At 37.3% G+C, this 27,435-nt stretch overlaps 1 pseudogene; it reads left to right on the top strand.

Moving 5' to 3' along the window:
• Positions 1 to 575: 575 nt before the first annotated feature.
• On the top strand, positions 576 to 27,166 carry LOC113095985 (la-related protein 1B-like; annotated as a pseudogene).
• The last annotated feature ends 269 nt before the right edge of the window (positions 27,167 to 27,435 follow it).

Genomic DNA, 27,435 nt, shown 5'->3' with positions numbered 1-27,435 from the left:
GATGCTATGTATTGAACAATGAACTTGCATAGCATATACTTTAAACAAGGTAAAGCTGCATTTTAATACTGACCATCAGAATAAAGAACTAATCAAACTATGTATTCTACCTATGGTAAAGGGAAAAGTGTGTACTTATAATTTGGGGTGAAGCTCTTCAGCTCAGAGAGAGAATACAAATGACAGTAATTTAATTAAACAACATGTTTAACATGGACAACATGTTTTATGTTATATTATTTAGTTGCAAATGAAAACAGTTACATGAGGTATAGACATACTATCAGATTTTTTTATTATTTATAAAACATTAAGTATAAAACATTGAAAGCAAAACAAGCAACCACAACAACAAAAAACATTTGACAGCTGCTATTTATGGTCAGTCATATTTTGTTGTGGTAGGGGACCAAGCACTTTCAAGTCCAGATATTCTGGAAATAAACACAAATGCAACCTACTTCCCCTATCCATGTGCACCTTTATAAATAAAGCAAGCCTGTGGGAAAAGAGTGGATATGGCAACACCGCCTTTGATCCACCACGTTCTACAGTCCTGCAGTGCCGCCGTGTGGCCGCGAGGGGCGACAGAGAGGCGCCACACGCTCGTTCAATGACTCGTGGCCGTTCGTTCGTAGTATTTCCTTTTATTTAGGTGAGTTGCAGATCAGCCAAATAGAGGAGTGGGTCGAAAACATTGGCAAAGTTTTAATTATTTTTTTCGTTTTTGCTTACTGTAATCGGTGAGTGTGTTCACACAGCATGGCTTCTTTAAGGGATCGAGCATTTTGACATTTAAGAAGACGAAAAAGTCCGATGCAGCTATCCGCCGCGTTTCAAGCTGCTGGCTGTCAACTTGTGCTCTAGCTGCAACGGCTTTGACCGAGTCTTTTTCTCCATTTGTCCTGGAAAATAACTACTGCAGGATAGTAAAAAATAACAACGCGAGGGCGTTTGTGCTTTTGAACCATGACCACTGAAGTTGCGAGTGACTTGGACGTGACAGTCAGTTGTTTGGGCGAAGGGAACCAAAACAAGTCGGACACTGATCGACCCAGGAAACCCGATCGAGAGAGCCACGAAGAGGGTCAGCAGGATCCTCCTCAGGGCGACTCTAAACATCAAAAACAAGGGGTCATGGAAAGTAAAGCGGATGGCGAAAGCACGGACAACACGAACGACAAGGAGAACGAGCAGAATGCATCGAGCCACAAAGCAGAAACTGGCAAGAAAGTGATCGAGGCTCCTCCGCCAAAAGTAAACCCGTGGACGAAGAGGAACGCTTGCCCTCCTAATAATACCACCAACAGCTCGCTACAAACAGGTAACGTTAGGGAGTTTAAGCTCACAACAGCACACATATTTATGCCTCCAACAGTGTTTATTCTCATGCACACATGTGCTCTGTTAGCTCGCATGTGCTACTACTGCGGCCATTAAACTCCCGTCAGTTCACTTGTATGCCCTTTTTCGCTTGACCGTGCACCTGTGCTTTGAAACAAGCAATAACACCGGCCATTCTCTCTATTTATGATAATTCATAAACTTTGTGCCCATATCTGTAAAGTGTGTTATTCATACATGGTCAGAAAAATGGACCAATCAGTGGCGGGGGCGTGGTCTGTTAGCTTTAGCACCGGTGATGGGACGTCCGACTCATTTCAGCGAGTCGGTTCTTTTGAGCAGCTCGTGTGATCGACTGATTCAGCCGTTGTTGTACGTTATAACGTCGTCCCTGGCAACCTGGCGTGATATAATGCCCTAAAACATTTGAATATAAACGTATGAGGACATTTGCTGTTTATTAAACTTGTATTATTTAGAACGTTTATTGTAATTTGATTAAACAACGTTTAATTTGTGCTTAGGAGCTGAATAAAGGGTTCAAACAGTAAACTATAATTAGAATTTACATTACATTAATCAGTCCTATAATTACTGTAAACACGTTGATAAAACTGGCATTAGATTACGATTCATAAACAATTCAGAGATCGCTTTGATCTCATTGAAAAGATCCGACTCTTACGAATTCATTCACGAATCGGACGTCACTATTTAGCAACACCTCAGATCGTTTAATCCTGTAAAGCGATATAAAGCAATGAAAGTCAAACTACTCTGCTTGATTCACATATCTGAAATGGTCTATAAGTGGCTGTTTAACCGTCACTGCAGTGTTTTAGGCTTTTACTCTCGGAGCCTCGTTTGTGGTTTGGCTGACATATGCTGTGCTGTCCTGGCTCGCCTGATTAAAAACACGACTGTTGATGAAAGTTAGATAGTACGTGAAACACGCATATAAGAACATGTCCGTGTTATGTTACTCGTATGTACTTATATAGATTGTTGTAATAGGTTTTAGGCTAGTTTAAGTAGTTTTAGTTGTGTTAAACGCACTGCATGTTGTTGTCAGGAAGCCCGGAGCTTCTTTTTTTTACCATTTGTGATGTGACCAAATATGGTGGTAGTGGGAATAAACGCCCATCAAAAACTCCCGTTCCCACTTGATTCTAACGACTGACCCGTGTGTTGGGTGTATTTGGACAGACTTGCTGATGTGGGCAGATTTAACCCCTCTCCCCACCCCATCTGATCGAGTTGCACTGGAGCACGTGGAGTGCTGAGCACTGCAACTCCAGCAGGAGCTCATGAGAGGCCTTTACACCCTCACCTCTCTACACTGGAGTCTCAACCCCACTCATACAACTGTTAAACACTTCTTCAGCACTTGAACACTTAGTTGTTGGAAATATATATATATATTTTTCAAAAATATATATTTATCTCACCTAAAAGTTAGATCATGCTGTGCATTTTTCTTTACACTCATGCAATTGTTGCACAGTAGCTTAAACTCAGCACAAAAAGTTGCTCAAACAAGGGGCAAAACATTTAAAATACTTTATCACAAACATTCTAAATTAAAACTGGCCCCTGACAGAAACAGTCAGCTCTAGGGTTGGGCCGACAGACTCCGATTGCTTATTTACATTATGGCTCAAACAGTGCATCTCAGGAAAAATAGATCTGATTGCTTCAGGTCATCATTTGACTTTGCAGTATTTTACATAGTTAAGTTATAACTGGAAAAGTTTTGACAATTAAGGTGCAATTAATTTCACAAAATTTCTGCAAAATTCTGCAGACAAAAAAGGTCCATTGTCTGTCAATAGCATATGAAAATGAAAGCTCACACCAAAGTCACTTAAAACCTGTTGGCCCGCCTGGAAAATTATATGACCAAGTTGAAAATTAGCGAAATCTGCATGGAAATTTTTTTTTTATTCACACACAACATTTCACAAAGCAACGTTAAGATGGCCACACCTTTATGTGTCTGGATACCAGCTAGACTAGTATTAGAGTGATTGGATGGGTTCCCACCTGATACCTAAAGTACACAGTTTATTAGCAATGCATTAAAAGTTTTTTCTTTTTTTTTTAATATAGCTGGAAACTTGCTTTTTTGTAATTAAACTGAACTCTGTGTGATGTTCAGGGTGTTGTGTTCTCAGCTGAATTAAACCAGTCACAGTAAAATTCTTCAGCCTTCTTTTGATTTTTCAGATGAACAAATTTCTACATATTGCTTCTCTAGCATCATTTTTGGTTACAATGAAGTGTGTCCACACTGCCAACTTGTTTTTTCTTTTGAAAATGCGATGTTGTGAAACTTTTGGACCATCATTATATTTTGTTTGTTTGTTTTTTCCTTTGTATGCAGTATTGGGTGATAGACATTTTGTCAAATAGAGATGATGTTTTCAAGCCACTCCTGGCCAATCAGTGTTGTGTATGGTGATTAAATTCCTCTGTCAGTCAATGAATGATTAAACCCCTCAGTTGAATTACATTCCGTTGAGTAGGCCTGTCTGAACTACACAGCCAATTTCCTGTTTTTCCTTATGACAAAACAGTTGTTCAGTTTGAATGGAGACGTGTCTTAAATGAGCGTTTCTCCTTTGTGGTTTGACCGAACCAGTACAGTCTGTTGTTGTGTGACTTATGTCAATCCATATGCATTGCACATTTCATTGTTCTGATGGAAAAAACAGAGCTGTAGATCGTGCTGACCCTGTTAAGCCAAAGCTGGGATTCAAGTCATGATTCCAAGTATTTGCTAATGGCACAGTGCTATAAAAGATGCTCTCAGGTTGATCCTCAGGGATCCATGTTGAAAACAAGAAATGTGTGCGTTGCTTTGAATGATCAGAATGCTGTCAGAGGATATATGGACTGATAACAGGGCTTTAGCTACCATTACTCTGGTCTTAGACTCTGTACACATGACTTATTAGCTGACATTTGAGAATAGGCTGCTCCCCTCTCAAACAACCATGGGGTTTGTTGTAAGCAGCTTTGTCTGTTTAGACTGCAGAAATACCTGAATGTGGTAATTTTCTTAGGTTCTAAAACTTTTGGCTTAATGTGAATACCACATTTTCAAACTCTAGTTTTAGATGGTGCAATGTTTATGGACAGTAAGATGTTTTTGAGCAAAGCCTTTTATACCTAGACCACAACCTAAATCACTCTATCATCTTAGAAATCATTCTAATATGCTTATATATATATGCTTATATGCTATATATATATATATATATATATATATATATATATATATATATATATATATATATATATATGTAAGTATATGTATATATAATTATCATAGTTGAAAACTGATGAATTGAATGTTTTATTTGACCGATACACCACTTGGTTTTAAAACTTTTCTTGAATTATTATTTTTTTAACTATATGAAAAAACATGAACACAAAAAACATCTTGAATGAATTTAAAACTGGATTTGTTTGAATTGAACTTTTTCTTCTTTCTTTTACTTGACAAACCTTTGCTAAGCTTTTATTGATGGGCATAGTAAAAGCCACCCAACTGGTTTTCCATAATGACTTAACATTTTAGTGATTTTAAATGAGCGTTTGCATCAGATTAGGTTATTAAGCCTCAGGCGGTATTTATTTACTGACAGAAAGGTGTCGGCGGGACAGTATCAGTAGGTTTGTATGTATGGTCACACCCCACACTGTCAGCAAGCGCCCAGTGCCTTATCATACAGGCCATCCTTTCAGTAATGATAAAAGACCCCAGACACTCCCAGGAATAGGCGTCCCTCGGTGTTGCCTGTTTAATCCCGACAGCTTTCTGTGGTGTTGTTTTGTTTTGTTTTTAAGTAAAGAAATTTAAACTGGTTTTGTTGGCAATTACAACAAAGTAGTGTTTGATTCTCCCACAGGGAACAAGCTTTGAATGTTGCTGTATTTCTGAAGAATAAAGCTGATTTGATGTGATCGTTTAAGACTAGGATGTTAATCTTAGACGGTTCATGATTGTTTCTCCACAACCACAAAGAATTTAGACTCCTCGTGTGTAATTGTGAAGCCCCCGATGTTGCAATGAACGGATAGACATTTATCAAGAGTCAGACATATGGTTGTGTCACGTACATTGTGCTAACCTCCTTAACGTTCTTGTCTTTGGGCTAGACTACACCAGAATCAACACTGTTAGCTTCAGCATCATATTCCTTTTGCTGTTTTTAAAAACACTGTTTATATCTGCTAGTGTGACTTTGTAGATCTGTTATTATGGTGGGGGCAGTTTGTCAGGACGTGGCCCAACTCTTTGTTGGTTATGTGAACAGTGGCACAAATACCCATAGGGGCCATGTCATTGTGTTTGGGGTGGTGGAGGGATCGGAATACCACTTTCACTGGTCCTCACAGAAATGTTGTTTTCTGCTCCATCTTGCAGAGGAAGTTAATGTTTTACGTGTATGGATGCATGACCTTGCTGTGCAGGTGCTGGCGTGTGGCTTTTCAATATAAGTGAAGCTGTTCCCAGATAATTGACCATAGCACTTCATCCGTATTGACCTGCCACACTGGACACACAGAGAGAGAGAGAGAGAGAGAGACGTTTGTAGATTTTAAGTGAAGATCGGTGATACCCGGAAGATGAAAATCCAGGGTTCATTCATGAGTCATGTGTAGGGCTGAACAATTAATTACATTTGCAATGATATCACAGTATTTTACCACTTTGAATTCTGGTGACCCTCCCTCAAGACATGCTTTAGCTAGTTTTGAGTAGCAGTTGGGTTGGTTTTGTTGTGATAACCTGGCAACCCTGGCACTCTACATGCGGAAATGTTTGAAAACATATATAATATGAACATACTTCAAAATGGCACATTGAGATTACGCAAGCAGTAACAGTGTTACTGTGCATTTCTGAAGACTTTGACCATAAAATGATATATAAAATTAAATATACAGCAGATGCTGGCCATTCTAAAGATAAATGCAGAAAATGTGACGCAAATGTGACTTCACTCACTTTGTCTATATCGGACGCTATAATTGTTGCATCGAGCCACAACAACTGTACACTGGACACAACAAAGCGAACGTTGCAAATAATTGTAGCTTTGTGTCAGTACGTCATAAATAGAACAAGGCATCAGTTTAATGTTGGGTTTTGCCGTGTTGTGTCGCCCCCGCGCTGGATCCTGTGTAGAAAGTGTCACTCATTGTTTTGTGTTCTACTGTATTTTGCCACTCTGGTGTAGAAACAGTGTTTAATGTCATTGGTGAGAAAGAAATCCTGTGTCCTTAGTGGACAGCATGAAACCCACAATAAATAAATAACAGAGGGAATAATAACAGTTATACTCTCTATGCTATTTTTTTAAATAAAATAAAAAAAAACATACATTTTTCATAATGTTTAGTGAAATAATTTGGCGTGACCAAAAAAGTTTGAAAACCACTGGTCTTAGGTTAACAGACAATGTTTAAAAAGTGCAGTCCACATGTTTACATGTTTATTACAGGGACTTTAAATTGCCTGAAGTAGTGTGGTAAAGCAACAGATTTGTTTTTATATTTCTGCAGTCTACTTTTAATTTTTGTGATTTGTTTATTAATGTTTACATCAGGGTTATTTGTCATTGCGTTATGTTGTCATAATTACTACATGCCTATCACTTTGGAAGTTCAACAAATCAGTCAGTATACTGTGATTGTAGTTCATCATGCATCAACTAATTTCATTGTAACATAGGCCTGGCCTACAGAAGAGAACATTTCTGTTTAATCTATCCAATATTGTGTTTGGTCGTACTATACAATGATTTTTAGCTTTAAAATAAATCACAATTAGATAATTTTCCAAAATCGTTCAGCCCTAGTCACGTGAATAAAGAAATGCTATATTTATGGTCATAGTTTGAGTTATTAATTAACTAAACTTTGTAGCCTGGAGGTGTTTTATAGAAAATCTAGACAATGGGTCTCATTCATGAAACACGAGCAGAACGAATTTTTGTGTAAATCGCGTGTAAAGTGGTTTTGGCGTAAATTTTCGGATTCATTAAAACGTTCGTATTTTCCAAATGTTAGTTGGTACGAAAGAAATCTACACCTGCTCCCAGCCACGCGTAAATAGTGCGTTTAACGTCTGAGCGTTTTGCTCATTAATACGGCTGCATTTGAATTCACCTTAATCGGGTACATATTTACACAGCATTTTGAAAAAAATATTATATATATTAATTACATACGGTTTTTCTTTTAACTTTTATTATGAGAGCCAGTAATAGGATCTGTAATATGCTGCCAAACTTCCTTTTTTAGGACCTGATACGCCACTAGTACGCTTGAAAATAAAATGTGGCGTTTTGAATGAACTTCTGATAATAAGACTTCAATTTCTGCAGCTGAGAAATGTCTTTTTTCAGTCGCTTTTGAGAAGACATGTTGAAATCCTTCATTTGGTGTCATAATATGATGCTCATATATAGTTGCCAGTCGGATTTAATAGGCGTGATTTATGGTAATTGAGAGTGAGCGTGCACGCGCGTCCCATTTACGACTGATTGGAATTCATTAACACACACACACATTTCACGATCACATCTGACGTTTACGAAGTTTTTGTGAATCAGGAGAAGAGTTTTCGTGAAGTTCTCTTTACGCACAAATCACTCAGATATTTACTCGTATATTTACGAATGTTTCATGAATGAGACCCATAGTTTGCTTATGTATTTAACAATGTGAATGTGTGAAATAATGTGTCGTGTGCCCTGTAAAAAGCCTGGAAAGGTGTTTTACCTAGTGTTATTAAGTAGTGCGATGACATTGCACAAGTCTTTCCCGTTTGAAATTGTTTTAACAGATGGCTACTAACTATACGGATGCATATGTAATATGTAGGAGTTGGTTTAATGTGTAAATGTCCTCAGAGTCATTATTACTTTAGTTAACTTAGACATTTCAACACATATTGCGCATGTCCACTAGAAAAGAGGAAACTAGCTCCATATCGACCGAAAATTGACCGAGTTCTTCCTCTGTGGAAGTGTCTTCAGTATTTTCTATGAATGAATGATCAATAAAGTCATTGTGTAAATGCACAAGTACAGTTAGACTAACTGTGTTCATACAGTGTCACTTATAGTCAATGAAAGCAACCAAAGTGCTCTTGAAAGCTGAATTAAATATAGTAAAATATGACAGTGGGTTAAGGTGGTTTTTTTTTTGAGCATTTAAGCATTTATTACACTCAGTGGTTGACTAATATAGTTCTGCTTTTATAGTTTTTTTTTTACTTTGCAGAAAAAAAAACAATTTTCTTAACTTTGTATCCTCTAAAAGTATCTTCTTTCTTTTCTCTTTCTCTTTTTCTCTCTTTCTCTAATGCACTACATCAAGTATAATCACTCTCTTGTTTTTGTTCAGTGTCCTCTGAACCCCAGAGTCCTACCAAAGTTGTCCGTGTCAGTAAACCCAGATCCAGGAAGACCAGTAAGGTAAGTCATTTTTATGTAGTGGATCACCAACGGCATTTATTTGTTTAATGGAGATGAAATCATAAACTTTAATCCCTGCCATTAATTATAGATACTCTATAAATCCATAAGGACAGATTACCTTCTTTTTATTTGTGTAAATCTGCAGTTTTATCCTCCAGTCAATTGTTTGTCTGGGTGTCCTGGATCAGGGGTCAGCAGCAGCCAGTCATTGAGCAGATTGGCTTGTGTTTGTATTTAGGTGGATATTTGTTCGCTCTGTTCTGTCTTTTGTGTGGGTGATAGTCAACAGAGAGTCAGCACATGAGTTTTTGACTTTTACCTCAGTGGGACATTCCAGAGAGAGCACATAGAGGACTCAAATTCAGTCCTAAGTGGGGCAGGAGAGTTGTCCCTATGACTGACTCCAAGGCATGTTAGTTTGTCTCCACTTACTGACACATACAACACTCGACAGGTTCCCTTGTACTTTCGGGACTCCTAGCATGTTATTCAGTGCTCATTCCTCATGCATGTGACACGTTTGGGTTGTTTTGACCAGCCTTGTTAGTTTACGCTGGTTACACACTTTTAACTCCAAAGCACTGCCTTACAAATTCACTTTCTATGGTCTAGCTTTAGCATCTGGGACACCCAGGACCCATTTCTGGACGATAGTGGAATCTGATACTCTGCTTGAGGAATGATTGACGTTCCTCCGGTAATAGAAGGTGAAATGATCTCTGGGGAAGGAACAGCCACACTTCCCCCATAGCGTCCAAATAAAGTTTTGTGTGTTAAATACTGACAAAGTTGTCGTGTAGATTGAAACTCGACATGAGTATTTGACGCACAGATGTCAGTGGAGTGAAGCAGCTGCCTTTTCATAAATCATTCAAACTGGACGTTGAGAGAGCATGCATCTGCACATTGCTTTTCAGTTGACTGTTATTAGGAAATAATGTTGTCTTTTTATTTTTCTGTTTGTTAAAATTAAATGAGGTGGTGTTAGTTTTCTGCATTTGCCCCTCATTTCTTAACACAGGAATTGGCTGTTGGCAGTAATAGATCACGAAGGAGGATGCAAATTTTCAATACAGATGTAACTTTAGTTTTTTCTTTTTCCTTCATTCCCATCTGCAGTCGAGTGACTTCAGTGACATCACAAACTGGCCAACCCCTGGAGAAATCGCCAATAAGGAGGTGAGGAAGACAATGCATTACAATTTAAATCTTCCTTAATTTTGTTCAGTTTCAGGCCTTTATTATTTGATTTACATAATGAAAACAGTGACACTTTACGTTATTACCATGTGATTTTGATGTGGGACATTGTAAAAATGACTTATTTCTTAGTATGTCCATCTTGATACGGCAGCTGTGTATGATTTGCTACAAATGGTCTCTTATTAATATTTCTCATTTTAATTTGTTACTTTAGTCTTGGAACACCTGGATGCTGTATATGAGTGAAGTTTAAAAATCATGGCAAATTTTAAAGACAATATGATCTTTTTTTGTTGCAATGTCAAGTTCATAAATGTAGAAATTGCTTTTTGTGGAAAAAAAATTAATTAATTAAAACCCTAATCATATCTGGTAATCAAGACCATTCATTGGTTGTAAAAAAATAAAAAAATAAAAAAATGTGAAGCCTGAAATACATTTAGTTATTGAAAAAATAAATTAAGGAATTTATTTATTTTAGATATTGGAATGTGGGTGTCTCCAAGTCTAAAAGGTTTATGAAAGGCCAAAGGAGATTTAGAAGAACAATCGAAACTGCTCTTTTCCATTCAACAAAAGTGGATTGGGATGTAGAAGTAACACTAGTTATGTAATCAGATTACTTTTTCAAGTAACTAGTAAAGTAACGCATCACCTTTTAATTTACAGTGAAATATTGAGATAGATCCCCATTCACTTTCATTGAATGAGAAAGAGCAGCCTGGACATTCAGCTAAACATCATTTTTGTTGTTCCATGGAAGAAAAAAAAAACTTTTTAAATTAACTATGCCTTCATTTCTCTCTTTCTGCGTATATGTTTTTCATTGTTTATGGCAGAGTTAAGATCTATGAAATGAAAGCTTTATGCACTGTCAAAGAGTGTTCGTTCCATATCATTTGCCTGCAGAGACTTGTGGGAGAAATGTATCCGTGTTGGTTTTGGCTGACTGGACTGCTTTCTTCGTCCAGTTTTAATTTACTGAGAGCCTGATTTGATTGTGCCCCTCAGCAGCAGCAGAATGTGATAAACGTGCAGGTGAGGAAAGGGACGTCCGGAAAGGAGGGAGAGGAAGAAGGATCACGGGGGAGAGAAGAGAGAGAAGGAGAGCGGAAGTGATGGGAGTGACAGTAAGGAGAACAGGGAGGCGCAGTCGGATCCAATCACAGGACTTTCAAGTGAGCAGGAGACTGAGGATGGAGTGGAAACGCACAACAGTACCACCCACGGGAGAGGAGGTAAGACTAGACAACATTAACACACATAAACAGTGCATATCCATATCCGGTTTGACCTAAAAATATCAAAATTAAAACTACTGTGGAAACAAAGACACTGACATCTTGGATGGCCTTGAAGTAAGCTAAAACATACCAAAATTTAGTTTCAAAGTGAAATATCCCTTTAATATCCCTGAAGTATTACACAATACTAAATACTTAATTGTGAGGATGGAGTGGAAATGCACAAACAGTGCCACCCACGGGAGAGGAGGTAAGACTAGACAACATTAACACACATAACAGTGCATATCCATATCCGGTTTGACCTAAAAATATCAAAATTAAAACTACTGTGGAAACAAAGACACCGACATCTTGGATGGCCTTGAGGTAAGCTAAAACATACCAAAATTTAGTTTCAGAGTGAAATATCCCTTTAATATCCTTGAAGTATTACACAATACTAAATACTTAATTAAATGGTACTTAATTGTTCATTGTTTAATTCAAGATGACTGTAAATATTTTACACTGTTAATTGAAGTACTTATTTTGTCCTTTTCCTTTGTGTGTTCCTCAGGCTGGCGAAGAGAGAGAGATTTCTTTGATGAGACAGTGAGCGTTCGCAGCGAGGGCAGCAATATCCGCGGAGGCCTCAGGGGCAGGGGCAAAGGTCGTGGCCGAGGCAGAGGTCGTGGACGAGGTAACCAATAAACATCCCTAAACAAACTAAACATTCATTTTCACAATCAGACTATGTTAACAATGACTAATTAAAGGAGATTTTTATATTTGAAGTAGGGATGTCAATTTTCATCATTTAATGCTGCAAAATGCATCTATTGCAGCAACGTTTATGATAGGATTTACAAAACCCACTCAAAAGAATTTGTGGTTTAGTTTGAATAAAATGCTAGTAGAAGGATTCTAAAATGAATAGAGGTGATTATGATCATTTGATAAAATGAAGAGAGCACGCCATACATTTGAGATAATTTTACTGACCACTGAATGTGCCTCTTTAAATGGTTTCCTCGTGCTCATTGTTGTATTTTAAAACGCAATTGCAATGTTTTCAACTGACATTAATGCCATTTTTTTTTAAAAATGATCTCAAACGTAACTGTCGTGCGTGTGACTGCGCAGTTAGAGAATCGCTTCCATCGGCGTGCTGCAAAACAAACTGTTGCTCACATGAAACATTTTTATCTGAGTATTATGACCAGTACTTAATTAGATCCTGCTTGATCCTGTTCCTGAAAATGTCAGATTTAGATTTTTGGGTTCTGGTAGGCTTTTTTTTCAAAATCCCGGCATTTACAGTGCATTAGATCATGACAGTATGTACATGTGTGCATACGAGGATGCAGGTTTGGCTGGATTTATTTGGAGGCTATTGCTCACGTCGGCACAAATCCAAATGTTTCCATATTCGCACTGTATTTGAATGTTAAAATATTATTTATAATGTAAACTACTAGTCTTGTGCTTTACACACATTCGCATATAGACGGAAAAGATCATCCTCTTCACATGAGTGCATGAGGCTTCAGCGTGATCGAACAGCAGATCTTTAGGTTAGATGTAGTTTGCAAAAGTGTTTACTTTCATTTGTGCGAACACACAATAAAAAACAGAAGATTTGTGCTCTTGTAAAATAAAGCAAACAGACAGAATGCGCATTGTAATCCTTTCCTTTATGGAGCGCAGTGCCACACTTCTGTTTAAAATCCATTATCTTTATTAAGTAAGATATATTTTGCTTTTTTTTTTTATGAAAACAAACTGTTATTTTTATTTTAGGCCTATTACTTACTAGGGATGATTTTCGAATATTCAGTTTAGACGATTTAATTAAAGAATATTGTTCAAACCCGTTTTAGGAATGAATAGCCTAACTGTCCTGTGTCCCGCAGCACAATATGAAATAATGATCTGTTATATTGACTTAGTTACTACATTTCTATTGATTTCCATGTTGAAGAACTTTGTTGTTTCTGTTTTAATTTAAATCAAATCAAAAAGCTTAATTTGTACATTATGAATGAATGATGATGCATTTAAATATGGTCAAAGTCACTCACATACTCTCGCATGTGTTTTGCGCACAAGGCACATGTGGCCCAAGATTAAATCGGTTAACCGACCATTGATAGCTTTAATCGAGTGCATCTCTTCTCGACAATTAATCGATCATCAATTAGTCGTTGACATCCCTAATTTGAATTTTGTGTGTCTTTATAACATAAAAGTGAATAAAATGCACTCAATTTCCTTTCCTTGAAGAACTTTCCATTTGTTTTTTGTATGTGTTAAGGCAACATAAAGGTTTCCCAGGGCTTGATATAAGCTTATCCTGGTAAAAACAACTAAAAGTGATTAGGATAAGAATCATTTTAAACTTTAAAATCAGTCTTCTGTGTAAAGCGTTAAAATTGATTTAGTCATACAACTTAGTTTTAGGGTTTAGGTTTCACTTATTCCATGTCAAGTGTATGTATAGAAATATAAAACCTGTTTTAACTTGTATCATCTCTCTCTTATTTCAGGTCGCTATGACTACTCCCACAGTTACCGGGACACTTACCCGGAAGGGTCCACTGTTCCAGCTGAGTTCGGCACTAACATGGTCTATTACTACGACGATGGAAACCGCGTGCAGATGTATACGATTGAGGAGAATTTACTTAAAGAATACATCAAACGCCAAATGTAAGTTTAGTGTCTCTCTTCTCTTTGAATTCAAACAAAAAAAGCACACGTTTTGTTTTTCCAGCTGTCCAGCTTTCAATTGTGCACATGATTTATTTTTATTGGTCACATCACAGCAAATGTAAGACTTTATGAGGATTTGTACTTTCAAGGTGTGTTTGGTTGTATTGTATTCTCAGTGTTTCATGCATTGCCGCCAGCAGGAGGAGCAGCTGCAGCATTAGGCGGCCTGGCACTGCCTGTCTGTGTGTGTCCTTAATTTAGCTCGTCTGCCTTATGGATGATGGGGAAGAGGTCAGAGAGATTAGGACAGAGGACACTGGGTGCATTGTGTGTGTGGGTGTGTTTCCTAGTTAGTCAGAAATAATGACTTTTACATTTCATGTGGAAATGAAAAAGCGTATCAGTTTTGCATAGTCAAAGTGTGTGTGTGTTTTACCCAGCATGAGGTTATTGTGTGTGTGTGTGTGTGTGTGTTTTCTTGCCCATGTAATCTTCTCCACGGAGTTCAGCCAAGCTTACTTCACTCAACACTGATCATAACGAGCTGAGAGTCCACAGGGAGTGCTCTCTCTCTCTCTCTCTCTTACAAACACACACACACACACACATTGGCTGTTTATCACTGGTCTTTCAAAAACAGGACCGTTGCTTAATGATGAAAAACTGTTCACAGATCAGTAAGAAAGATGGTTCTTATGCAAATTTTGGTGGGGCTGAAAACACCATGGTTTATAACGGGTAGTCTTTAGTTTCATTAATCTATTATTTGTTAAATATATAAGGTGATTTTATAAGGTAAAATCACATAACTTTATATTTTATATAACTTTAATGGTGTATATCCGAGTGCTGCCTTTGTACTTTTGACTGAATTGCCTAGCAACTTTTGTGATGGCTATTGGTGTTCAATATTTGAACACTTATTAAATATTATTAATAAATAAATAGTAAATATTACTATGTAGTATTGGGAAGCGGTGTTTGTGATGTTGATTTTTAGTTACATTGTTCTGCCATTAGATTGCAACAAGAGACTTTTATACTGAAAGAGACTGAAACAGCGTTGTAAACAAGGAAGTTATTTTTACTTTCAAATAACACCTTGTAAGACGCAGCAAACAAGTGCTCTGAGCAGTGCGGTCATCTGAAATCACAGATGAAAGGAAAGAACGCCAAAGATATCGCTTTCCTCAGCAGACATTCAAACTAATTCTTTTTTTGCGAATATGAAATTGATTCATTTACTCATTAATTTTTTACGTGTTTTTTAATCTTATGAAAAGAATTTGCATTGTTTCCATTCAGAAAGCACATTTTATATATCAAATATATATATAGGCTCTGCGCCCGAACTCTACTTTCAGTGGAGGGTCTGGGATGATTTTTGGATGTATCTTTATTTTTTTATTTTTTTAGGATACGTGTGTGTCCATTTGGCATGTTTCTTAATTCCTTGTCTTGGATGTTCTCAGAGGCCAGTGTCTCCTCACACTTAAACATACAAGTGAGTGAAACTTGCGCAGCATCTCCGCTGAAACTCCCAAAATCATTTACCGTATGGCACATGGGGCGACCTGACCTCAGCTGACTAAAGCTGCTGGAATGTGAGGTGTGTTCTGGGTGGAGGACACAGCGTTCCTCTCAGAGCACTTCTGCTTCTTACAGGAGTTTTATCAAATGTTTATGTATGTTACACATTAAGGAAGCTTTTGATTGGTTGATGTATATCATTGGTGAAGTCTCTCGGCTTCAATCTTCAGGTGCTTCATCAGGGTACTTTGTAGGAACTTGCGTGCGTTAGGAGAAATGTAATCAACTTTTCTTCTAACCACTTGTACACAAAATCCCTTAAAAATTACCATACAATATTTACATATGAAAATGAGCAGTGATAGTGGAGGTCTGGTCTGCAGTTTTGGTCTCACTGCAATCCTGCAAGAGGCTTTGTGCTGTGTTCCTCACCTTACACAATACACAATACCCAGAGGACAGAGATGGAAAGAGAAGCGGCGCTGATCTGTGAATGCATATGTTGGTGGAAAAAGAGATGGAGGGATGAATAACTAAAGGGTTATGAGATTTCTGTCTTTGCACTTATATAACAGTTAGTTTAAGTGCAACCACCTGCAGCAGTTACAAGACTGTAATCCCCAGCTGCTCTTGGATATGATTACATGTGTTTTACACTACTCTGAATGCTTAGCGATAAATTGTATTAATTAATGGTCATATTAAAAAGGATTTCTCACATAGTCAAATATCAAATGAAAGGGCTTATATTGCTGTATTATTTTATATTGTTTTAAAAACATTGTTAAATTATTACCAATAGGCCCAGTTTTATAGACAGGGCTTAGGATAAACCAGGATTAGGCCATAGTTCAATTAGGACATTTAAGTAATTTTTATAAACCTACCTTAGAAAAAAGCATAACTGGTGTGCATCTTAAGACAAAAAGGCACTGTGTGCAGTAATGTGGTCTAAAATCTGAGATTGTTCTTGCAATCTAGACTTTTAGGTTTTTATAAAATTACTTTAAGTAAAAATATTCTGTTCATGTAGCTTCCTTGTCATTAAAAGAGATACTAAATGTCTGAAATACTAAGATACTATGCGATATTAATTTTTACTTGATTTATTTTTTATATAATTTATAAAAAAAATATATGTCTTAGAAAAATGCACAATTTGCTCTATCGGTCTCATTCCTTTGGTCCACACTTTATAGACTTTCTAAATATCTGATTTCTTGTCTTTTTATACCTTTATGCACATTAAAGGTGAATTGAAAGAAAATAATATTTTATTGCCATTATACCAGAAGTGCATGCAACAAATAAAACTATTAAATGCTATTCACATGCATTATAGTCTGTTTTTATTTGTATTTATGTGTTTTAAGTACACCACTTTAACTATGTGATGTGTACATAATTATATCTAAGTTGTATATAATTATATCTTAATTGCGTATATACATGACGTAGTAGTTCTTATTTAAATGCACAGTAATTAGAGGCAGCAAATGTAAAACTGTGCTGTTTAATTATTATTTTGGAGTTTAAAGATGACTGTCTGTTTGTTTGATTGTTTTTAGTGAATACTACTTTAGTCTTCCAAACCTGGAGCGTGATTTCTTCCTAAGGAGAAAGATGGATTCAAAAGGCTTTTTGCCCATCTCTCTGATCGCCAGTTTCCACAGAGTCCAGGCCCTCACCACCGATATCAACCTCATTAAGGAGGTGACTATTGACCCTTCCCCTCTGCTCTATCAGAGATTGTTCTCTTTAGCTGTGTTCTATCTGGTTTTTGTGTGTATGAGCAGGCGTTGAAGAACAGTGAAGTTGTGGAGCTTGTTAATGAGCAGATCCGTAGGAAAGAAGAACCCGAGCAATGGCCTATCCCGGCTCCCTCTCTGGACTCCCCTCGCACAGATTTTTCCCAGCTCATTCACTGCCCTGAGTTTGTCCCAGGACAGACGTTCTCCTCCCTCGGCAAAGGTTCTGATGTGTTCCACTGTTTAGCTTTTTTTATTGTATTTTTAATTGTTTTGCAGTGTTGTTATTCAATTACAGAGTTATTTAGCTTGATTCTGAAAATAGCAGCCCTCATCACACTTACTTATTTGCTTGCAATCTCTCTCTCTACATGTGCCAAAGTGTCGTCCTCCCCAGTCAGTCAGCACATAGATGAACCCGGTCTGGTAAATGGCCAAACTAGTGATGACACAGATGCAGCCAAACCTCAGTCCAAAGAATCCTCTCCTTCAGGCTCAAAAAGCAGCTCTAGTGAAGATGGGAATACACCTAAAGAGAGGTCCAGCAGTCTCTCTGACCCAGATGCCCAGCCGTGGATACAGGTGGAAAAACGGCATAGAAACTTTCCTGGAAAAAATAAGGTACTGCCGTATCAACTATTCAAATAGTGTACAAAATCGCTTAATGAAAATATCGGCCAATAACTGATAAGCAGTGCATGAAACAAAATAATAGGGATGCACAATACACTGTTACTAAAGTCAATTTGGAGAATTGTTTTTTTTAATGGGTTTTAATGTTTTGGCTGATTCTGATTTCTTTATATTCCTTGAAGATTCCATTTTTATCACCTACATATTTCCTTTTCCTCCTCCATATTTCTTCATCTATCATTTCTTCTCTCCATAATTCCAGTCCTGTCCTGTTGGTGTGCAGACCTCAGTAACTCCTCTTCCTCCTAGCCCTCCTCCTTCATCTTCTCCTCCTCTTCCTTCTTCTCCTCTACCTCCCCTTGTTGAGTTGTCCCCATCTACAGTTGAGTATTCCCCTCTGCTTTGTGTGTTCTGTTTGCATGATTTTTTTTTCACATTTATTATAAATAAATAAGATATGTTTCATGTTTGCTTCAGGAGCCCAAAGAATTGTTTCAGTCCAGCTCAAAGCAGCAGCCTGAGGCAGATCAGGAGGAGCTGGACTTCCTGTTTGATGAAGAAATGGAACGACTCGCAGCGCCTCGCAAGAACACCTTCACTGATTGGTCAGATGATGATTCTGATGATGAACTTGATGACCGAGATGTAAACAAGATCCTGATTGTTACTCAGACCCCCCCTCATCTGCGGAAACACCCTGGGGGTGATCGGACGGGGAACCATGTGTCTCGTGCCAAAATTTCAACTGACCTTGCCAAAGCCATTAATGATGGTTTGTTCTACTATGAACAGGACCTTTGGACAAAGGAAGAAGGGCAACCAGAGTGTGCCAATGCCAAGGTGAGAATAGTTGTGCCCTCTAAATTATTTATTACATGACAAAAAAATTCCTCATTCACCTGTAGCAAGTCATCATCCACCTTCACTGTATGTAAGAGAACAGCTTTGAAGACTGGAGAAATGATGTCAGAGTCACATGATCCTTCAGAAATCATTCTAATATGCTGATTTTCTGCTCAAAATAATAATTTTTATTATCAATGTTGAAACCGTTATGTTGCTTAATATTTTCTTTGGTAACTGTGATCATTTTTAAGGATTCTTTGATGGATAGAATGCATTTATTTGAAATAAAATAATTTTGTGAAAATGTAAGACAAAGTCTTTAAGGTAATTTTTGATCAACTGAATATATCCTTGCTAAATGAAAGAAATCTTATTGACCCTAAACTTTTGATCCCTAGTGTAAAAAAAACAAAAAAACAAGTCCACGTTCAGCAGTAATATGGGAATTTTCTGCTGCAAATGTTTGAATTGCTCTGTGGTGACCAAAAATATGCTGAAATATTTGCTTAAGATCTAATATCTCACATTAGGCAGCACATTGTGTCATCGCTGATTTATTTCTCAACCAACCTGTGCACTCTTAGATTTGGCATGTGTTCACAGACCTCTTTAGGTTTTGAAATGTGCTAATACCTTTCAATATCATATTATGTTTTATTAGCACGGTGTCATTTGTTTTTTAACAGAACAGTGACAAATACCTGTATGTACCCTTCACAGACGGCCAATCAGACAAGAGCTCTGTGAAAGCATGTGGTCTAGGATGTGTATATTCTTTTAGAGGAAAACTTCCAGGAAAAAAACTAATGTATAAGCCAGTTCATACTAACATCAACTGAATCTGAGCCATCTGCAAATGTCAAAAAAGCTGAAAGAATGTGGGTCAAATAATTAGAATCGAGTGGGTGCTATCAAGTTTATAGTTTACACAGATATGTGTTTGAACTGTACTGTGTTGTCGGGGGTGCACGCCTGTTCCCGCTCATGAGAGTTGTAACACCTGGGTTAACTGTGCCAAGGTCTCTGTGGGCTGAAGTTCAAAAGTACAGACACCTGATAAACAGCTGCCCAAAATGACAGAAATGAGCATGTGTTTTTATTTTTATTTTTTAGATCATTTAATTTAAAATGAAACTTGTGACTTTATTGTTCATACAGGCAGAAACTGGAAGCCCATCAGGGCACTTTGTCTTCCTCTTCTCCTCTTTATTTTTAAATATGGAGTGTGATGCTCTACTTGGTGTTTTTATGTTTTAGCTCTCTAGTAGTTGTTTGTTTGTACTCTCTGTAATGTGTCCATATGTTCCACTTTTTTAGGAGGTGGAGAACTTCAAAAAGCTCAACGTGATCAGCCAAGATGAGTTTGAAACTCTGACCCCTAAACTTCCTGTTGACCCCAACCAGGAGGTCCCGCCCCCTCCACCATGTCAGACAGGTGATTATCTATCAATCTATCTTTATTTTATTAGTAAACAAGCAATTAATCCTAAATAAAATTATTTATGTATTTAAATGTATGTATTTTTTTGTGTAGATGATTCTAGCATGGCTCATTCTCTCCCCACGGATGTCCCAGAATCCTCCAGTGTGCCTCGTACTCCACGTACACCACGCACTCCTGGAAGACAGGACCCCACCAAAACCCCACGCTTCTACCCTGTCATCAAAGATAGCGGAGACCTTGATGGAAAAGTATGTTTGTAACAGGCAAATATATTCTGGGATTAAAAGGATGACCTTTTTATGTGTATTTTGTAATGATACTTATGTATTACCTGAGATATATTAACATTTATGCTTAATGCCGGAGTTCTTATATTTGTCATAACCATGTGCAAATAACCAGGTTTTTTTTTTTCTTTCTTTTAGACACCCAGAAAGAGGAAAACCCGTCATAGCTCTAACCCTCCACTGGAGTGCCATGTAGGCTGGGTGATGGACTCACGAGAGCACAGACCCCGCACTTCCTCCATCAGGTTTCTGGCTTTTTTTTTTTTTTTTGTCATGCACTCATTACTGAGATGCCAATATTTCAGAGACTTGAGACACTTGAGAAAGTTGGCTCTGCCTAATGGTTTTTCTTTCTCTCCCATTATCCTCATCCTCTGTACAGCAGCTCGAATGCGTCTCCGTCAGAAGGAGCTCCCGCGCTGTCAGGCAGTTACGGCTGCACCCCGCAGTCCCTGCCTAAGTTCTGGCATCCATCACATGGGCTTTTGAAAGAAAATGGCTTCACCCAGCAAGTTTACCACAAATATCGCAGAAGATGCCTTAATGGTACAATGATTGTTTGTTTGAACAGCTGTTCTATCTTTATCTACATTATTTATATATATATATATATATATATATATATATATATATATATATACACTTGTTTTATTTGAATTTCTCATTTTTGTGTATTTTCTTTCCTCAGAGAGGAAGCGATTAGGTGTGGGTCAGTCTCAGGAGATGAACACCCTCTTCAGATTCTGGTCCTTCTTCCTCAGAGATAACTTCAACAGGAAGATGTATGAGGAGTTCAAGCAGTTTGCCCTGGAGGACGCCAAAGAGAACTACAGGTAAGAGTCACAGTCCTGAATTCTGTGTTTTATCTGCAGACCCTGCCTGAAGAAGTTCTCCGCCTTTGAGAATTCAGGCAGCTATTTCCAGAATAGCCAGGCAGCAAGTCAACCAAGTTCATTTGACCCCTTCTCAAGTGCCTCCAGTTTGGCAGGAGGGTGCATAAATTACATACCAAAAATATAAATGTTTCTGCCCATGAGTCCCTCGGACTACCGTATTTTCCGGACTATAAGTCACACTTTTTTTTTCATAGTTTGGCTGGTCCAGCGACTTATAGTCAGGTGCGACTTATTTATCAAAATTAATTTGACGAACCAAGAGTAATGAACCGAGAGAAAACATTACTGTCTACAGCCGCTAGAGGGCGCTCTATGCTGCTCAGAGCTCCTGTAGTATACACTGAAAACAGCTGTAGATGGTAATGTTTTCTCTTGGTTCTTGGCTCTAAATAAATGCGACTTATAGTCCAGTGCAACTTATATGTTTTTTTCCTCATCATGACAAAGTTTTGGACTGATGTGACTTATACTCAGGTCCGACTTATAGTCCAAAAATACGGTATATACATAACCAGTGGTTTAAACGTAGGTATTACAGGTGCTTCAAAATTCTCCCAATTTTAATTTGTTTTACAGAAAATGCTACAGAAGACCTGAAAATGAATAATCCCTATTCTTGAAAATAATATATTAATTTAATATTGGCTATCATAGCAGTAGCTTGTTAGAGAGTGTTACAGCTGGCATTTATGTTCAACTTACATAACACTCACATTAAAATGACTGAAAAGTCTGAATCCTATACAGGGATGCATAAACTCTTCTGGTTGTTTATTCACAGATTGTTTGTATTAGTTGTTGTGTATATTTCAGTACTAAATTCTGAATGCTGAAGGCTTGGACTCCTATTTAACTCATGCAATATTAAAATCATGTACAATTTTTAAAGCATCTTGAACTTGAGATGCTTTCGATCATGCAGATTCGTAAACAATACATTTCCTTTCATGCAAAAACAAAAACAAGTTTTTGCAAACAAAATACATATTTCTGGTAAGCCAGATCATTGCAAAATAACATTTCAGAATCTTGTGTATGTTTTTTGGGCACAATATGTCTTAAGGCAAGTGCAAACTGTACTGTAAACTATACCAGCTCTGACTTTCTGCTTGTATAGCATTTGCAATGCTTATAGTCATGCAAATAATTGCACTGGTAAAGGACATATAAGGTTTCTGTATACTGTCTGCTGTGCTACCTGGGAAGGCCAACACTAGTTTCCTAATGTGTGTTCAAATGTTTGTCATAGGTACGGACTGGAGTGTCTGTTCCGGTTCTACAGTTATGGACTAGAGCGCAGGTTCAGACAGGATATCTTCAAGGACTTCCAGGAGGAGACCATCCAGGACTATGAGAAAGGTCAAACATTCATAGTTTAGTAAAACAAAAAAAAATGCAAAGGCTGAAATCTTTATTGTGTCATTTTAACTTTGCATATCACCCACCATCTCCGTGTTTGATGTTTTGTGGGTCAAATTCATTTTACATTGGTGGAACCTTATTGATAAACCTTTTTTTTTTTTTTTTTTTTTGCTGAAAGATGTGTCGGCGTGTGCTTGCATCTAATGTTTGGGGGTTTGTTTATACGTGTAGCTCAACTATATGGACTGGAGAAATTCTGGGCTTTCCTGAAATATGCAAAGGTGAAGAATCAGCCCATTGACCCCAAGCTCCAGGAATACCTCAGCAAATTCAAGAGCATTGATGATTTCAGAGTAGATGTGAGTATAAGCATCAGTCTTGAATTGTAATTTAATCCCAGAAAAACACATTAACCCTCTAAAAGCCTAACATATTAAATAGTAGTTAAAAATATATTTTTCTGAAATGGAACAGTTTTTTGTAAACCTAAAATCAAATCTAAAATAAAAAGGTTAATTTGTGTGTTTTATGTTTAGCATAATTTTCATAATATGATATAGCAGAATATGGAGCTCATACTCGAAGAAAAACATAGGAATTTTATTTATAAGTGCAAACTGAAAAAAAAAATGGAATTTGGTGCAGTTGCTGATGTGTGTGTGTGTGTGTGCTCTTGTTTTTGTGACATATCAGGACACAACTCTGTATAATGACATGGATATGACATATGAGGACATAACCCATCTCCCCATTTTTCAAAACGCTTATAAATCATACAGAATGAGTTTTTTTGAGAAAGTACAACCCTACACCTACTTCCTGTTAGGTGTAGGGTTGGTGATTGTGTAGGGCCTTAGAATATACATTGTGTACAGTATAAAAACCATTATGCCTATGATATGTCCCCACTTTTCACAAAAACAAACGTGTGTGCGTGTGTAACCAAAAAGTATGATGAAATTCTGACAACTTTTAAGCTAAATTAATTAGATTTCATAACAGTATATACCGTATTTTCCAGACTATAAGTCACACTTTTTTTTCATAGTTTGGCTGGTGCTGCGAATTATTGTCAGGTGCGACTTATTTGTCAAAATTAATTTCACATGAACCAAGAGAAATGAACCGAGAAAACATTACCGTCTACAGCCGCCAGAGGGCGCTCTATGCTGCTCAGTGCTCCTGTAGTCTACACTGAAGACATAGAGCGCCCTCTCGCGGCTTACTAGACGGTAATGTTTTCTCTTGGTTCTCGGTTCAAAAACAAATGCGACTTATAGTCCAGTGCGACTTACATATGTTTTTTTTCCTCATGACGTATTTTTGGACTGATGCGACTTATACTTAGGTGCGACTTATAGTCCGGAAAATATGGTAATAGATTATGTGCATAAAATGTAAATCCTAAATTGCTTCAATCCAGGAAGTGTTTATCTTGAAATATTACTTACAATATAAAGAGAATTCTTTTTATATAATATTATTTTCACGGGCGTAATTTCCTATGGGGACAGGGGGGACATGTCCCCCCACTTTTCAAAATCCCGTTCGTGTCCCCCCCACTTTCAAATTAGTTTATGATTGTTTTTTAACCGCGCGCCGTCATCGCCACAGAGGAGCAGGACGGAGCAGAACCTGCCTGTCTGTGTCGATGCGCGCGTCCGCGTACAGGCAGGGACGTCTCGTGCACACTCTAAATAGTGTAAGCGCACTAAAAGTTCGACTGAGCAGCCGGTATCACAGTCAGTCATGAAACGCTAGCAACAGATGACTTTAATGTCTTCATGGATGAAAAAAGAAAGGAGATGTGAGTTGGTTGATTAAGTAAATTAGCTCAGGTCAGGGTAATCAAAATGTCTGTCTACTTATTTTTTTACAGTCTATGGTCTACACCTGTTGATGAGCTAACGTTAACATACATTGTTGCTAGGTAACTTCAGAACATTAGCTAGCTAACCTAAACATTTAATGTTGCCTAGAACATTCTGTGTCCACTTTAAACAGCAGCGTTTTCTGTCAGCAATGTATGACAAGCAGACTCTGGCTGCTGTTATAGGCTACTCAACTCATTATACTCAGATGCAGAAACAAAATAAGTCTTAATAATAAATGTTTTTATAAACTTGAGCTATTGTTGTTCACTTATAATATTTGTTCATTTAAAATGGAAGTTAATTTGTAAAAATTGAGTTACTTGTTCAAAGAAAAGGCTTGATGTCGAGCCAGCCTGAGTTAGCCTATATTTAATATAGTGTTATGGTTATGTGGTGAGCCTGAGTATAGTTTTACACATCAGCCCAGTCTAGTCCGTAAAGCTATTGATACGCAGTAGGGTTTTTTTTACACATTAATCTGAAAATGAATGTGGCACACCCAGTTTTTAAAATGTACATCCAGAGACTCTTTTCTGGCTATGTGGACTCAATATGATCATAACTCAGTTGTTTTCATATCAGAGCACAGATGAGGTGGAGCTGCTTCAGAACAGAGAGGGAGAGATAGGGAAAAGCAGTAGCAGCACAACGTTACAGGTAGGGTTATGTGCTGTATGAAACGCCAGGTGATTTTGATTTGTTGGTGATAAAAGGGAAGAAGTGTACATGATAAATAGTGAATACAGTTAGAATATTATCAAATTAAATGTTCTTCTTGTAGGAGCCAAACTGCGTGTTGTTATTTGTTTAGAATATTTTTTTAACATGGTCACATCATCACATGGGTGTGGTTTCATATTATTTACCTGCTCACTTGTAGAAGGAGAGAAACAGAATCAGGCCCTGATACTTTTCTGTTGACTGTTATAATATAGTTTCAGTTGTGATGAACTTTTGTTTATTTTTTTTATGCCATGCTTTCATATCAGAGAACAGATGAGGTGAAGCTGCTTAAAGACAGGGAGGGTGAGACAGGGAGAAGTAGCTCAGAGTTGCAGGTATGTGCTGTGTAAAGGGTCAGGTAATTAATTTTAATTATGTCATGTCAGAAACAGACTAGCACATTTTCATATTTCATAGGTGAGACAGGGAAAATCTTTAGTGAACGTTTTTGATATATAAAATTATTCTCTCAAGTCTTTGGTATTCAACAATAAATAAAGTATCTTTTTCTTCTACATAGTAGCCTATTATTCTTTTTGGGAGAATTCATCATTATAAACAACTTAATTATTTCCTGGATTTTGTATTACCATAGTCCCTAACTGTATGTAAATGGTGGAAATGGGATTCAAATCAAAAAAAAAAATTCCCCATTTTGTGCCCCCCCCCCACTTCTCAAACCAAAGTTACACCCTTGATTATTTTATAAAAATCAGTAAAGATTTTACAGCAAAAAGACACGGTAGGTGTTTTTAGAATTATACTAAAAGGCTTATTACTTAGGCCTACTTAAAAAAAAATTTTTATCAAGAAAAGGCATGTAGTAAATTGTGCCCGACAGATTTTTCAGCAGTTTTGATCATGTTGATAATTTAGAGGCCTTAGCTATTTGTATATCATGTATTATACATTAGGCTCTATAGGGTTAATGGGATTAGTAAGTACACATTTAATCACTTTCTAATTGTTAATATTAGTCTGTTGAACTCTAAACCAAATGTAATTTCCCTTCTCTTAGCCACCCATAGCAGAGGATGGAGTAAGGAGGAAAGCACACTCATCCTCCACAGGGGATGAGGTGAAACGTAGGCGGCACAACTCAACATCATCATTCCAAACAGACCCCAGTTGCCAAGACGTCTTCAGACAATCAACCAACCGCAGGAGTGATGGCAAAAACAACCACAACGGATCAAGACGCTGCCCCAACAACAGGGAAAACCACCAATCAACCATCAGCCAAGCCAGTCACAGCCAGTCAGAAACCAGCGCCATCTGAACGCCAAAAGCAGCACGGCTAATGACCCGTCTACAAAAGCCCCACCCAAAGAGAATGTGAAGAAGAATACCTCATCAGATGCTCGTAAAGGAGAGGCGGCGACGAGCAAAACCAACGATGCCCAACAGCCAAAGAAATGAACATCTTACTACACTATATACAGTATTTGAGTGTGATTCTAACTCTGGAGCTGTGAAAAGATTTTCAGTGCTGGTGCTGGCTTACGTTTTTCACCACAACCTCGGAAGTGAGCCAGTCAAACGTTAGAGCAAACACCAACTGTCAGACCGTTGCGTTCACAAACTGAAGAGTAAACCAGAAATATCTTTATGTTGTACAAGGTGCATTTTCTGGACAGGTTAACTTCCATAAGAACTTTTTTTTTTTTTTTTTTTCTGCAGTTAGTAGTTTCAGAATCAATGACGCATTGTGAACTTGTTTTGCTGTAAAGTTTACAAAAGGTGCGTTCCTACATTGAATGCTGTTTAATCTCTTTTTAAAATTAGTTTTACCTTTGCAAATGCCTTACATTTCAAAAGCAACTATATATATATATATATATATATATATATATATATATATATATATATATATATATATATATATATATATATATATCTATCAGCTTAAGTAATTAATAATATCTTGGTTTTTAAGTGTTTTTAATTTGTGCGAAATGCACTGCTCACATATTTAGTTCAGTTATTTTAAAAACTCAAATAAAAAAACTTGAACTGAGGTTGACACAAGATAACACACTATATAGCTTATTGCATTTTTTGCTCTTTTAGATTGTGTAGGAAATATGACAGTGATGGAATACTAAGTT

This window comes from Carassius auratus, unplaced genomic scaffold, assembly GCF_003368295.1.
Source record: "Carassius auratus strain Wakin unplaced genomic scaffold, ASM336829v1 scaf_tig00215828, whole genome shotgun sequence".
NCBI classification, from domain to species: domain Eukaryota; kingdom Metazoa; phylum Chordata; class Actinopteri; order Cypriniformes; family Cyprinidae; genus Carassius; species Carassius auratus.
The sequence above is the reverse complement of the archived record's forward strand: the minus strand, read 5'-3'. Positions and strand labels throughout refer to the sequence as shown.